General features: G+C 38.8%; 1 protein-coding gene across 4 annotated transcripts in view; it reads right to left on the reverse strand.

Moving 5' to 3' along the window:
* Positions 1–15,211, reverse strand: part of BANP (BTG3 associated nuclear protein) — a 146,495-nt gene that overhangs the window by 83,398 nt on the left and 47,886 nt on the right. The window lies entirely within an intron of this gene.

The raw sequence follows: 15,211 nt of genomic DNA on the forward strand, positions 1-15,211 counted from the left end.
GGATGGAAACTAGCACAGATTTATATGTATTATTATGTATTTTCAGGAAAATGCATGGATGACACACACTGTCATACACACAAGGTTAACAAAATAACAGAGCAGCTCTGCCTAAAGAAATACAATGACATTAAGAAATATGCCATAGCTATAAAGTGGTGAGATTTCAACAGCTATTCACAACATTAAGTAATCATACATATGTACACAATTGTGTATTTAGAAGTGTCACCACTACAAAACTTCCCAATCTACTCTATCCAAGGAAACTACACTTTTATATTTTAGATAAGCAACACTGAAACAGAAGGATCCAGCCCTCCTAAACCAAAACTGGATAACGTTTTATTGATTGCTGATAGTGCCCATGATATTTATGCACAAGTACGACGCCACATAGAGCTTCACGTAAAACAAGCTCTTAAAGCTCAGTGCAAGATTCATCAGAATCCAACAAAAACACAGCACAAAATTCAAATCTTCTGAAAATGTTGCTACTACTCTTCAGTCATGTAAAGAGCCACATTCTGCACTTTCCAGCAGTTAGTGCTAAGTTGCCAAACTGTTATAAAAAATAATGTTGACTTGTGAGTTGAACTGCTTGAGTATTTTGAAATGAAGCTCATGCAGATCGAGTCCCGCTGCCAACTCAAACCCGGTTCATTAGTGTCTGCAACCTCTGCAATCGAAGTGGAAGCCTAATTGTACAAGAAATGGAGGAAAGCTACGTTTTTGGGTCCAAAAATACTCACTTCAACATCTGGACAAATGGTTTAAAATTGAGAAGGAAATATGTCGTACATCGATAGCTTTTTCAAGGCACTCCTCATACTGCTAGAGACTTTTACCGTTTTATTGTAAGCCTTACAGTGGCTTCTATTTTGCTTAAAGCATTTTGAGTTGAGGACATTTGACAGTATTAAGAGAAATTTGTGATTCTCACAACTACAGAAAAAACACACACAAAAAATTAAATCCAAAGGTTCAAACTGTGAAGTAAACTAGAACTATCCAAACATTCAACAGTCTTTACAGTTCCATTACTTTTAAGCTTTTTGGATTTAGATCTGCGATAAAGCAGTTAAAAATCAATCCAAAGCTGTAATATTTGTTTTTACTCATTGTGGCTCTGCTTGAAGGACCCCTTAAGATTCTTGTATTCCTTTTGGTATCAAATGTTTTCCGTACGCTGCAAAATAAAACCATCTTCTCAACCTACTGGGTTTGCAAATTTACTCTCAAAGAGGATCCTGAAGTACTTGAGTGAAGCAGTTAAATGCATGCTTAAGCTGTCGTATAGCCCTCTGAATGGGATACAGGCTGTTCACGTAGGACAACAGATTTGAAGCTTAGGGCAGCAGAATGCCAGGTTTCCACTAACTAGGAGCTCTGCACTTTAACTGAGCTGAGAGTCCTCAGAATCTGAAATTCACAGGTAACGGATCTACCATAGGCAAGAGGAATGCTGCGTCTCTCAATCGTTTTTCAATCACCTATTTTTTCATGCTCTAAGTTATTTCACTAGAGATTTGTTCCAAGAGCAATTAGAACATAGAGGAGGAAAGCACTGGCATCAAAAAGCCAATTCAAAAACTCTTTTAAAAGCCCAAGATTCCTCACTGGCAAGTGACGGCAGGCACGTTATTTAGAGATTGCTTTACAACCCCTGCATTATGTCTCCGAAAGGAGGGTGGGAGTAGGGAAGGAGGAAAACCAACCGAAATTATCATCTGCTGCTGTGCAACAGTTTCCTTTCCATGGGTGTCAGCAAAAGGAAAGCACATACTGTACTGTAAATACTGCGACCACATTTCTCCGAGTGCAATCTATTACTAATATGCACTACACAGAGAAATGGGTTTATAAATCTTTGCAGTAATGTCCAATAAAAATAGTTGTGTTTTAACTCTTTCTATGATTGCAGCTGTCAGTACATACGAAGTACTTGTGGAGTCCTACATAACCACAGAGCATATGACTGTGTTATTTTGAACAAGTGTCCATATTTTATTCATAAATACATTTTAATGGCTTTCATCTTGCAGGCTGCTGTTAGAAAAGTGACTGAATTGACTGCAGGTCCAAGAAAACTCTCACAGTAAAGCAGCCTAGCTAGGAATTTTAACTATTACAGTGTAATCCAGGGGATATTCCAGGGGATGTCACTTAATTCAAACAGAAATTAATGGCGATATAAATTATTTAGGACATGACAGCCTCGTGTGCAGTGTGCTCTTCATACTAGGAGACCCAAGGCCTATAGGACAAGAGCTCGAGAAAGATGATGTGTGCCTGGTGAGACATAAAATGATCCAAAAATTGCTCTATAGATGGAAGACAAGAAAAGGCACTCTACTTATTGACCACAAAAGCTGTAATTTAATTAACGTGGACAGAGAGACCACCACCTTCATGGAGAGACTGCAGAGGGGATAACAGACGACAAGCTAAATGGGGCAGAGTCAGAGAAGTCAATTTTAGACTAAAGAGAGCCAAGGAATCAGGCACAGACTGTCAAAGCCAGGCGTATTTCTTTTCCCTTATTCATGAAATTCCTACTTAGCTGTTCCTGGGGTCACAGGCGGAAAACTGGTACAGACGACAGGGCTGCTGTCTGCACAGACCTTCCCCAAACTGCATGCTCCGTCACAGCAACTGCATGTGCAAATCAGGCATGAAAAATTAGCACTTAAATACAATGATAGTTGACACAGAGGTTAAATGAATTTCAGATGTCGAGATCTATCTAGCCGATACTGTAATCTACAGCGTTACTCTATTAACGGGTTTTTAGCGGCTACATTTCACAACAGTCCACTGAGAGCTGATGGAAAACCTCATGCTATTGACAGCAGGGTGTTTTTGAAGTACATACACGTCCTGAGAACAAGCTTCACCATACCATTAGAAATATGAGTTACCTACGGTAGAGAGATCCATCCCAAAAACATGTGCAAACAATATTTGCAAACGTAAGGGTGCTGACTTTCTGTTTTCTCCCCATAACTGATCACATGCACGAGAGCTTTCAGCTCGGGGGCTCGTTCTGAGTCTGTCAAATGCCAAAAAAGAAGTCTAAAAGGCAGGAATAAGGCAAGATACTGCCAAGGAGACTTTTAACTTGGGGAAGTCCTTATTGGAAAAGACAGCAGTGCTTCAGTGAGGAGAGATTTGACTTTTTCAGAACATTTACTAGTCAAAAGCAGCATGAAGCGTCGTAATTTGTGAGCAGCACAGTATCCGTGAGCCACATAACAACCCTGATAAAAACACATTAAAATACGTTCAGCAATATAATCCAGCACTTTGGCAAAAAGACAACGGTGCTTGGGAAGACAGATGCACATATACAAGAGTGAAGCAAAGGATTTAGATCACCAAAGGATGGCTGGCTGTGTTTTTAGAGATCTTTTTATTTAAGACAATGGCTGGTTGCTGGTCACATCCAAAACAAAGGATGTGATTGTTTTTAAATACTCAATGTCCGAACCTTGCTTTCTTTGGGAACCTCTCTTCCTGGAAAAAAAAAAAAAAAGAAAAAAAAAAAAAAAGAAAAAAAAAAGCTTTCTATGAAAACACACCAGAGACTTAAAATAGTTCAGTTATTTTAATAGATTGCAAGAGCTTGAGCAACTTCTATGAGCAACATAAATACCAGCAGCAGCTTGGGAGACAAAAAGGTCTGCACAAGGAATTCACAGAGACACGGAGCATCCAAAATGCACAGAGGAAATCGCTTTGGATTGCAAGAACCAACACTCAATCTTACTGAGCAAAACCTGAGGAGGAAAGCACGTGTGCATCAGGAAAATTAAATAAATCAGCGTTAAAAGTAGCAGGTGCATCGTGCTAAATGTAGACCCTAGATTAGAAACACAGCACTAGTTCTGGCTAGGTTTTTGCTGCAGTTCATATAAAGCTAAAAGAAACAATGACGCTAAGTTCTAGAATGCTCCTTGTGCACCACAGAATAAATCTTTTTGTGGTTTGTAGAAAAACAAGCTGGGAAAGACAGTGAAGACGAGTTAGTGTAAACACAGAGATCATCAGCAATGATGTTTGAAATGACTGTGCCTCCCCAAACTTTGGGGCAGCTAATGTACAAAATGTTTGTTTCTCAATTTTCATTATTTATTTTTTTAAGAGAAAAGAACAGGACTAATTAAGGAAAAAGTGAAAACAATGTTCCTGAGAAAGTAATCCTCTCTTTCTTAAAGGTCAAAAGTCAGGCAGCAGACAAAGCAATCCACAGAAACCATTAACTTGTAAAGAAATTTAATTAAGAACAAATTGAGGAGGAAGAGAAGGCATTTGTAATATCAAAACCAGACAAGAAATATTCTATCTTGATACCACACTCAATATCAGCCTGCTAAAAAAACAAGCTTCAGTTAACAGCTTGCATTTAGATATTGCCGTGTCCCACTGCTTCCCATTCTCCAGGAAAAACATTTTTTTAGGAAAATTAAAAGGTAAATCGTCCTATTCCTGGACTTGGCAGAATTCCCTTTGCTGCCATTTGTACTGAGATGGCAGAGATTCTTCCTCGTCTATCGTTACGTTTTGAAAGAATAGGGAAAGTGTTACCCACAAGGGTTACCCCTGGAGAACCTACAAAATGTGTAAAATACAGACTTCTACATTAATGTGCAATCCGAACAGACTTGGTTAACCGTTCTTTCCACTTTCAACTTCAACATTATTTTTAAAGTCTACAGAAAAAGCAAGAGGGTGTCACATTCAAAATTCAAATTCAAGCGATTAAACTGATAAAGGGAATCGTTTTTTTAATTGGCAAGAATAAGATGGATATCATGAAAAATAAGGGCTTCGGATTTTGCCTGCACTTAATCATGAAAAGGGGCGATTATTTGGGGTTTTGGCTAATAAAACACATTTTTTCACATAAGGCTCATACATTTGGAGTTCTTTTTATTAAACAAATAGCGTATGACAATGAAATCTGCTATACTAAATACTTGAACAGCGGAGAAAAAATTAAGCACCTCTGAAGTTCCTTCTTGCGCCTTCGGGCTTCAATTCCTCAAATATAATTATGGTCATGCATTGGCCATATTGAAACAATTTTAAACGAGTCATTGTTTACTCCTCTGACAGCTGGGAGGAGGCATGGGGCCGTACGATCCCCACGGCTGGGAGGTGGCTCCTCTGAAACCCAAAAGTGCTTGGGGCTGGACAAAGGGATGCAGAAGTGGAGGGCATCCTCATTCATAGAAAACTGGTCCCATTTCACCTGGTGGATGGAAGAATTTCGGCAGCTTTTCCAGTGCCATGTGCTTGGTGACCATCAGTCAGGTCCCCAAATGAGCCCTTTGCTCTGTTCTCTGTTTCCACTGTTCTCAGCCACAGGCTAAATGACATCCAAAAAGAGATGGGGGTGTCAGTAAAAAAAAAAAAACAGGGGAGAGGGAGGAGGGAAAAACAATTCAGCTACCAAACAGTGCCTGTTTTCCATTTCACTTCTACAGTTCCTTTAACTATTAAATTCAAACAGCTCTAAGTATATAGACTATCTGCGACTACAACTTGCACCCTTTACAATACAAATTATATCCATGGGGTACACACGAGAAGTCTCAAATACAACTGAAATCCTATTCTACTACACAGCTAAGGAAGGGTTTACTAAACCTTCATTACCAACCACTGTAATTTAAACAGTCAAATATTGAAATATAACTGCTAGGTGCTGGTGAAATCTGAGCTTTTTAAAGAAAATTCCAATCGTCAGCTTTTAAGGAGAACATGCCCCGTTTTCCTAGGTGCAGAAGACATGCTTTAAGAGGATTTGTGTAAATAAGATCCCGTGCAAAGTGGATTATTCTACCGTACACTTCAACTAAGTTAAAATAATATATACACCTCAAAATTGCATGTTAATCAAATCCCTTTCCACCTGGACAACAGAAACTCAACTCTATACTAGAGATCATAGGAGGAGTCTCATCTTCAGTAATTTTAGGACAAAATGTGTTAAGTGCTAATCTTACAACAAATACCCACAAATGTTTACCTACGGTACGAAAATTAAATCTGTCATGGCAAGAAAGTAAGGAAATTCCTAAATACCATTAAGGATATAATTTAAAGAGCAGGCATGTACAAGGTAAACACTCCAGATGTAAAAAGTCTCGGTGAAGTCACTGGTTTGCAATGTAAGCCTGTGATTATACAATTTAGGGAGTAAGGACTAACATTAGGGACACCGAAATATACGGTCTTTGGAGGAGCGTATTGCTCAGCATAATTCTGCTGGCTTCCAGATGCCATCGTGATGTGGGGTTATATAAATATATATGTCAGCCCATTAAGGAACCAGATTCTAAGTATTGTATTTCCGTAGCTTTTATGAGATAACTGGAATAGAAGCAGAACTACACTACAAAGCTCTGTAAACTGAACTGACATCAGTGTAACAGTGTCCTCTTCCCACTCCCCAAAACCACAGTAACAGAGGTCTCACAATTACCCAAAATGTATCGGACCAAATTCTTCAAGCAATGGGTTCGGGTGCCTTTTAGGATATATATTATTTCTAGTGTAAGTGGAAGCAGCATGTTTTAGTTATTTCAGGAAAACTAACAACTTACGAGTTTTTGATAATAAAAAATGAGCTTTTCTCATCTCAGCTGCTAAAACAAAGCCAAGTTCAAATTCAGTATCTGGCAGGTAGGAACACATTCTGCGATGAAAAGGGTGCATTTTAATGCACCACCATTAGAGAAAGTAAGAGGAATTGTTAAACTACAATCAGCAACTATTTATAAAATACTAATTACGGTGTTTAGACAATCTACTGATTACAATTCTGTGCAGCTAGACACTAAACCATTTGGAGGAACAGGCAAGAAAGTTTTCAGAAATAATGTCAAATTAGTCTATCACATGTGAAGAAACATTTCAGAAATCAACTTGTTTAAATAACTACAAAACAGTGTAAGAAGTGTTTGTACATAGAGGCTGGTGTCTCAAATAACACATTAAAGCGAAAGTGGACTGTTCCCTGCCTCGATCCTTATAACTTTGCTCCATCAATCTGTCGCTGCATATCCGACAACTTGTTGGATGCAGACAGAGCTGAAACCACATTTAATTTTTGCATTTGTCTCAAGCATACCAGCTTAAAGGCCTTCTGCAGACAAGACACTTTTTACGAGTGCTTGCTACAGGTCTTTCTGCTTCAGCAAAATACACTGCCTTCAACATACAGATTGGTGCTGGATGGGTTTTGTTTGCTTTTCTTTTTAATCAGTACAACCCAAAAGGCATGAGATTTCTTCCTCTGTTCTCTGTAAAAATGCAGATAGAATATCTTATTTTAAGAAAATTTAGGGCATTTTGAAAACTGAATCTAACATGAGAAAAGGCAGCACCCTCTCCATGCTAACGTGCAGCTCTGGCTCATATTTCAATGCACTGTGTTCCTCTAAAGAGCTAATAACTAATTTAAGCCTGAATGCTATCTACTAATATCCAATTATCAAAATAGTTAATCTTAATTTATTAAAAGATAATTTGTCAGAATATTTCACTAATATTTGTTTAGAAAATTTAGCTGAGTGTTTTTTTTTTTAACGAATTCCAGAACAAGTGAAAATAATAAATTAAAAACTGTTTTAAATGCCCTTTGCTCTACAAATTACAAAGAACCATCCAAGTCCATATTCCCTATCAGAAGTTTCAAGAACAAAAATATGTATTTTTTTAAGCATTTAACATCTCCAAATTCCACCAATTCCTTTGCTAAAGCAGAAGAGGTCCTACAATTGGACACCTTTCCACCTTCCTGCAAAACCAACCGGTCTATTTCTATTTATTTTGCCAACTGCAGAACCTGTCTTACTTTGACTCTCCAAAACAAGCCTGACTCTTTGCCATAAGCATGCAAATAATGCCATCTAGTGGAGCATCAAACTTACCACTCTGGCATGAGACGGCAGCGTTTTTATCCGTGCCTGTGTGTGTTTGCTCAATCTCTGACTCCCCTGCAGCAGCGCCAAGTGCTACAAAAGGTTAGCAGAGCTGCAGAAGCAGAGGTCTGCTGTGAAATGGAAGGGAGCGAATTAGTCGCTGCAGAAACCGAGCATTTTTGATGTTCCTGGTTGCATGCTGGATCACACTGCATGCAATTTCCAAGCAGTGTTACAGCGGTGGCCATAAGGCATTCCCATAGGGATTTTCTGATTACGTTTCTCTGCTGGTGACAGCATATTAACAGCTGTATATACGTAACCATTTCATAACTAGTGCAATTATCAAGGATATGAAATGCTTATAACTCCTTAAACGAATTAACAAACTCCGTAAGAAAATAATTCTGGACCAGATCAGAGGGTTTATACTCTGAGAATACAAAAATCTTTATGTTATCTACTACAGACTTGCTACAGCTCACAAGTTGCATGGAAGGTACTCCCGTGTGATAATAGATACACGACACTCTCTTCTATTTTTCTTTTCTCATTTTTAAAAGGAAACACATTTCTTGCTCCGAAAAAGATTTTGCAAATCCAAAGACAGAGCAAATAAAACAAAATACCTTGAAAAAAAGACAGAAGATCTATGTTTCATTTCCTCCCAAAATATATATATATTCATGCAACATTTGGGTCCCAGTATGAAACTGAAATCACATACTTCATATATCTATAGCAGTACAGCTAAAAATTGCAATGGCAGCATTCCATACAGACTACACAAGCATTTTCATCTGCAATGGCTTTTCATAACGATTAGGACCTTAAAGACGCCAACACTTGTTCAATTACCCTGCCACTAACAATCTCCTTCCAAATAAAAAGCCTCATGCGCTCACGATGACTATTACCTTCCTTCCGCATGTTAAAAATGCACATATGGGATACCGTGCTTTGGAGACTTCAAAAAGAATTTACCTTCTAGTTTTGCACGTTCAAAATCTCAGAGCATTCATTTATGATCAGACTGAGCGAGCAAAGATCTTACTTTTTCTTTTACTTGCTCCTGGGGAGAACCACTCCTGTAAGGTTTATCAGCCACCATTTGGCTTTGGAAGGGAACGTACCCAGGTAAATGATGTGTTTATTGCCAAGGGATCAACTTACTGCTCGAAATCAAAGGCTGATGCTGAAAACAAATGGAATCACCCAATTTGAAGCAATAATGCTTCGTAGAAATAAATGTTTCTGATGTTAAGGAGCCGCTGCCAACAATCACACGTCGGGTCATTTTTGATATCCACACAGCGTTAAGGAGAAATTGATGAAACAGCTGTTTATCTTTTACACAGCAGCACAGTATAATCTGACAGAACCCAGGGCAAAACCCAGGGAAAAAGGAGGGTTGTTGCTTTAAAATCCCCCTTCCCGAGACATCCCGTTACATAAGCCCTCGCCGCAGTGCCTCAGGATCCCATCTGGATGGCAAACGCCACCACACGTGCCGCCAAGAAAAACTCACTTATGAATCAACAACGAAAATTTCTCCCCTTCCGAAGGAGCTTGTGGATTTGGAAAGGCCTGGCACCACAGAAACCTGAACGCTGCGGGAATTTATTTACATTTTACTTGCAGGCGGATCGAGGCATCTCCCCACTTCACTTTTTAACCCTTATGCAATGAAGAAAAGAGTTCAAAGCAGGAAAGGAAAAGCTATGCAACTTTCTGGCGTTCCGTTTACGAGCCTTTGTGAAATCACAGCTCTCCTTGAACGCGGCAATGAGCTTTCCAGACGAATGTACATTATTCTTGCACTGATCAATCCGCGTTTGGTGGCTGAGCTGCTTTTCCTCTCAAAATGTCAGGGATCAAATACTTTCTTCGACTCTTCGCGTCTTCTAAAACCACACCATAAAAATTCACTGTTGTCATTTATAGGCCTTCAATAGTAAAGAAACTACTTCTTGACTGGAGCTTACTGAGAGTTCATTGGGACATTTTATTTACGCAGGGACTGAGCCCGAGTGGTAGTGGGTAACCACCAGCCTCCAGTACAGATGGGGACACCAAAGAAACTCCACATCCTTCTGAATCAGACCCCAAGGGACACCACCACTGCACGCTGCAGCAACTGTCCTGCAGACAGCTGTAACCCTGGAGGAGTTCCAGTGTGGAGAAATTAGTCCAAAGCTAACAGTGATTAGTACAACTGCGATGCGAAGACTCTTCCTTCTCACTTGTAGCTTCATAGCTGGGATGGATCCACAGCGGTGGTGAGGAAGATCCCTGGACATCACACTCACTGCTAATTACAAATGGTCCAACATCATAATCCTTGCTGACATCAGGGCTTGAGGATTTTTATTACGAATCTACAACAGCTTTTGAAATCCACATAAACTCCCTTGATTTTCATAGGAAAAGCACAGCTCTCATTTGACTAAATTATCATATTTGTAGCAAGAACTTTCACAGTGGGCACATCTTTTTACTAATTACACAGTTTGGCCCTTTTTACAGTACACCCTCCTGAAGCAACGTTTAATATGACTGAGGAAAGTTTTTATGATCGTAGACCGCTCCGAATGTTTTTAGCTGCCTCTCAAGAAGTGAGGAGCAGGGCACTTCAGCACGTACTTGAAACGAGTCTGGCCAAAGTGGAAAAGCATTGACAGGATGGAACAATCGTGCTTCGGCCATAAAGAGATGGTCCAAGTGACCTCATGTGTTAGTTTTCTTCTTTCTCTAGAGCCTATGAACTCACAAGTGCTTGACAGCACATCATGCACAATCAAGTTCTATGCAGTCACAGTTGCAACTGACAGACTAAGCAGCTGCTTACGTTCAAGAATGGAAAATTAAATTCATTGTTTTTACAATGCAAGAACAACAAGAGAAGTGTGAGAGGGGGATAGGAAACACCCTGCCAACAATTTATTTCTTTTTCCCCAAAATCGCCACCTTTACTTCAGTTTATTAAAAAGTAACTGGCCAGGAAAGTAATCGAAATCTACATAAGTACCCAGGAAAGAAGAAAACAACAGCCAGCTTTAAATTATAGCGCTTACATAAAGTCAGTAAGCAAGTGCCAGCATTGATGCCATTTATGAGAACTGCGGTGCCGAGATAAACTCAATGGGTTCTCATATTATCTTCTTGCCTAGCCTCAAAAGAGGTTATCACTTTCCTCCATGTGGCAGCATTTAATTGATTCACAAAGCAGCAGCTATTTGGAACTGAAGCCAGACTTTTGCAGCTCTCAGGAAGACAATGCGTTTGCAAAAAGCGGCACTGCTGCATCAAGGCCTCTCCTAAGGGTTCTGTACAAAAAAAAATAATGCTTTTTGGATATAAGAAAAGCATAACAGAACTGATTTCTTTCACCTCTTCTCAATTAGAGATGTGCTGAACTCTCAGACTCTGCTTCTCGCTCTCTGCTTGAGGTATGAGATGGTTCAACACAACTGCAAACTCCTCCTCTCTTCCGAAGTTCTCACCATAACACAGCCACCACTACCACACAATTCTGAACGAGCCATAAAACAGCTTTTCCAAAATGTCAGATGGATATTGTCCACTTGGTGAGGATCAGGGTAGAGGTTTTGCATAGCGCTTAGCTCAGGAGAACCTGCTTCAGCTTCCCCATTTGCCGCAGGCATGATGCTGCAGATTTGGGCAAATCCTTGTTTGCATATATTCAACCCTTTGAACTGTAAGATGAAGTTTGTCCTACCTCTAAGCCATGATCTGGCAGTTGAGAAATGCACTATAGCATCTAATAACACCACAGTCCTCAAAGGAACAGGCTGAAGCGAATTTATATTTCCAGACTGCTGCAGCCCACAGTATTTATTACTAGGAGAAGAAAATGTTGGCAAAAAGTATTTCCAGGGACCACAGGATTAGCTCATCCATGTGGATACAAACCACACAACTTCTCTTCAGAATACTATAACTTGGAAGATTAATGTGCTCTATAATGAAGAAACAGAGGCACGGGTTAAACAGAAAACATCAGCAATCCTCAGCAAATTACTAGCTTGAGTACTACCACTAACCCACTCCTCTTACCCCCAACCTACAGGGAATTCAGAGCATGACGGATTCTTGAGTGAGCTGCTCTGTCAAAGGAGATCGATTGAAAGTACAATTAGCTACGTAGTCACAACCATCCAAGTTAAAAAAAAACAAAAAACAAAAAACAAACAAAAAAAAAACATCAATTTCTGGTGCTGATCAAATATTATAGATAGGACAAAATGCCAATTTTTAAAAGTTTGAAGTTTTCTTGAAGTTCTCCAGCTGCCTCTTGACATAATTCAAGATCCAGCGGTGTCAACGACTGCTGATAACCAAGGCTTGTGGCTATCTCTGTTGCAGCGACACGCAACAGCGTTTTAAGCCACTGTATATATACTATATATTCTGGCAGGTAGCAACTAGTACGATGTTCATAAGTCAGACACATGTGAAGCCAAATTATAAACAAGTAATGAAAGGAAGACAGAGAGCAAAATAAGTATTATAGAGATTACGAAGGACTAAGGGGGGGGGATAAAAGAATGGGCATAATTTAGAAAAAAATATAAAATAAAAAATGCCTTTTGCATTGCTGTAAGTGGAAAAATTAAAAAAAAAAAAAAAAAGAAAATGCTAAAGACATTCTGTACTTATAGTATACACTTTCAGTAACTGCAATGTTTATTTATATAAAACATCCTATAATAATGACAAGAGTCTGCAGTATCTCATAAAACAGATCGACTGGTGAGAAATATTAGAGCTAACAGCTTGTCTACGAGTTGCAATTTATTACCTTTCCTCCAATACTTAAAAGTATGAGGATGTTTATGGAAGATGGAACAGAAGTGTGGTATATTTGTTCTTTACCCTGCACTGTTATTAAGATCAAAATCTTCATTATAAGCAAATGAGAAGCTGAAACAGTAGTGAATTCCTGTGATGAGGGGATTTTACATGACAAGTTACAAGTTGCTTAAACTGACCCAACGTGCATTATGTTTGGGTTATGGGCATGGATATATATATACAAATATACATACGCTGATTTAAGCAGCATACTCCACACAATCAAGCAGGACTCAAATGTGTTTCCTATTAAACAAACGTGGGTGGTCTGCCTCTCCATCTTAAGCAGTGTTGTGTCAATGACTTTCGTAAAGCAACACAGTGCTTAACTCTATTTGAACAGCTTTCTGAAGAGGACGGAGCTGTATTTCATTCTTCTGTCAAAGTGTATTAACATCTCTTTCAGCTAGTAAAATAGAGAGATGGTACCGTCTTTACTGGAAGCGATATTACAATACAACAGAAATAACAAGCTTCCGTTACCAATTTCTTTATATTCTATGATTTAAAATGCATTCGAAAAAATATAAGTTGTGCCACATGAAACAGAATATGCATCATTTACTTTGTGATTAAAATTGAGATTTTGTCATGAAATATTTCCAGATAATACTTTTGTCCTATGCGATTTAAATAACAGGGGTTTATTCTGGATGAAATAAATGTTAACTCATGAACTGAAGTCTGCAAAAATTCACTCTAAAAAGTAGTCCTGGAAGCAGACAGGAAAACTCAGCAGAATAGTACTAATTTGGCTATAACACTACTCATATATCTTTCCGTCCTTTACCACAGTGCCCTCTCCTTTGCGGGTACTAGTCTTTCTTGTTTTTTCCCATTAAAAAAAAATGTCCCTATCATGAGAGTTATTTCAATATTCCTAAATACTTCCCTGAGCAACAGAGCGTATGGAGCCAACAGAGGATCTCTGGTGCCCAATAACACAACAGAACCACGGGCACAGCCTTCCCTAACACGATTACTGAATGTATATCTCTTTCCCCCACCCAACTACTCATTTTGCATTTAATTTCTAGATACCGAGCTTCTCTCCTCTCGTCGAATTTGGCCAAAACTGACAGATATGTTAAAAAATGATGAGGGAGAGCCTGCAAAATAAATAAATGCAGATGCAAGAGGCCTTCACAGAAATGATGTACGAACAGCAAAGTTACACAGGGAATAACTAACATCATTTTCTTTTCATTTTATTATTTATATTTTAAAAAATAAGGATGGGTGATTGTTTTTTTTCAGACTCATTTGTGGAGATTGCTATAAAATCTCAAAAGGGCTAAACCTGTATTTTTTGCTATACAATGAAAAAAAAAATTGCTGATGTTCTTATATTTCACCAGAAAATGTCTACATTTTTAGTAGGGCTGAAATAATGAGCTACTTAATGACATATAGTGTGTTTAAGTCATTTTGGTTTCTTGCCTAAAAACTTTCAATACCACTACCACCCCACAAGCAAATTTATACCACAAATGAAAACTTTTACTTCAAAAGATAAACTTTCATCTCTCCTGCGGTAAACCCTACGCAGTACATCAAGGATTTTTCATAAACATACATCTCTTCATTCTCTTAGCTTGTGCATATTATTCAAAATATTTTCTATTAAATATAGATTTGGGTTGGCGTTTTCCTTCTAGAAAAAGAAAAGAACAAATACCCTTCCACTGACAAACTTAAAGAAACCTGAAACAAAAGAAAAAAATCCTTTACATTGGTTTGTGCTTTGCTAGCTATGATTGGCAAAGGCAAGGCTGATGACATTAGATTCTTATTTCAGCTTATAATTAAATTGCTACTTTGATGCAACTTAAGCTAAATTTATTTAAGTTTAAAATAATGCAAAGTATGACTGCTCAGTGCAAAAGGAAACCACATTGTTAGGACAACAACATAATTTAGTTCCCATTCTAGCGCTGCACTTGGTTTTTGGTACGATTTATGGAGGAATGATCACCAATAAAAACCAGATGGTGCGGGGACTGATAAAGCAAAGCGGACACAACATGGCAGGGCTCCTCTCACTACCTCTCTGACAAATGTTAAAGGATAAAATCGTGGCACAGCTGAACTCAACCAGAGTTCTGCCACTGAACTGAGCACAGCCAGAAGCTCCTCCTTAACAGTCACGAGGCATCCACTTGCATGGCAGCAAATTCCTAACAGGGCTTCTGCAACCTAGTGTTATTTTAACTTAATTAGTTGGAGTGGTAACATAATACACATACGTTACTACAGCCTGGTCTTCTGCTGCAGGTATGTAAAGACAAAAACTGGCCTAATGCAGCAGACTGCATGGCTTACTACCTGTTAGTGTCCCTGAAATAGCAAACCACCAGAAATGAAAACAGGTCAATAGGACTCTATTTCTGCAGCTCACTTCAGTG

The sequence above is a fragment of the Aythya ferina genome (genome assembly GCF_964211825.1).
Source record: "Aythya ferina genome assembly, chromosome: 12".
Taxonomy (NCBI): Eukaryota; Metazoa; Chordata; class Aves; order Anseriformes; family Anatidae; genus Aythya; species Aythya ferina.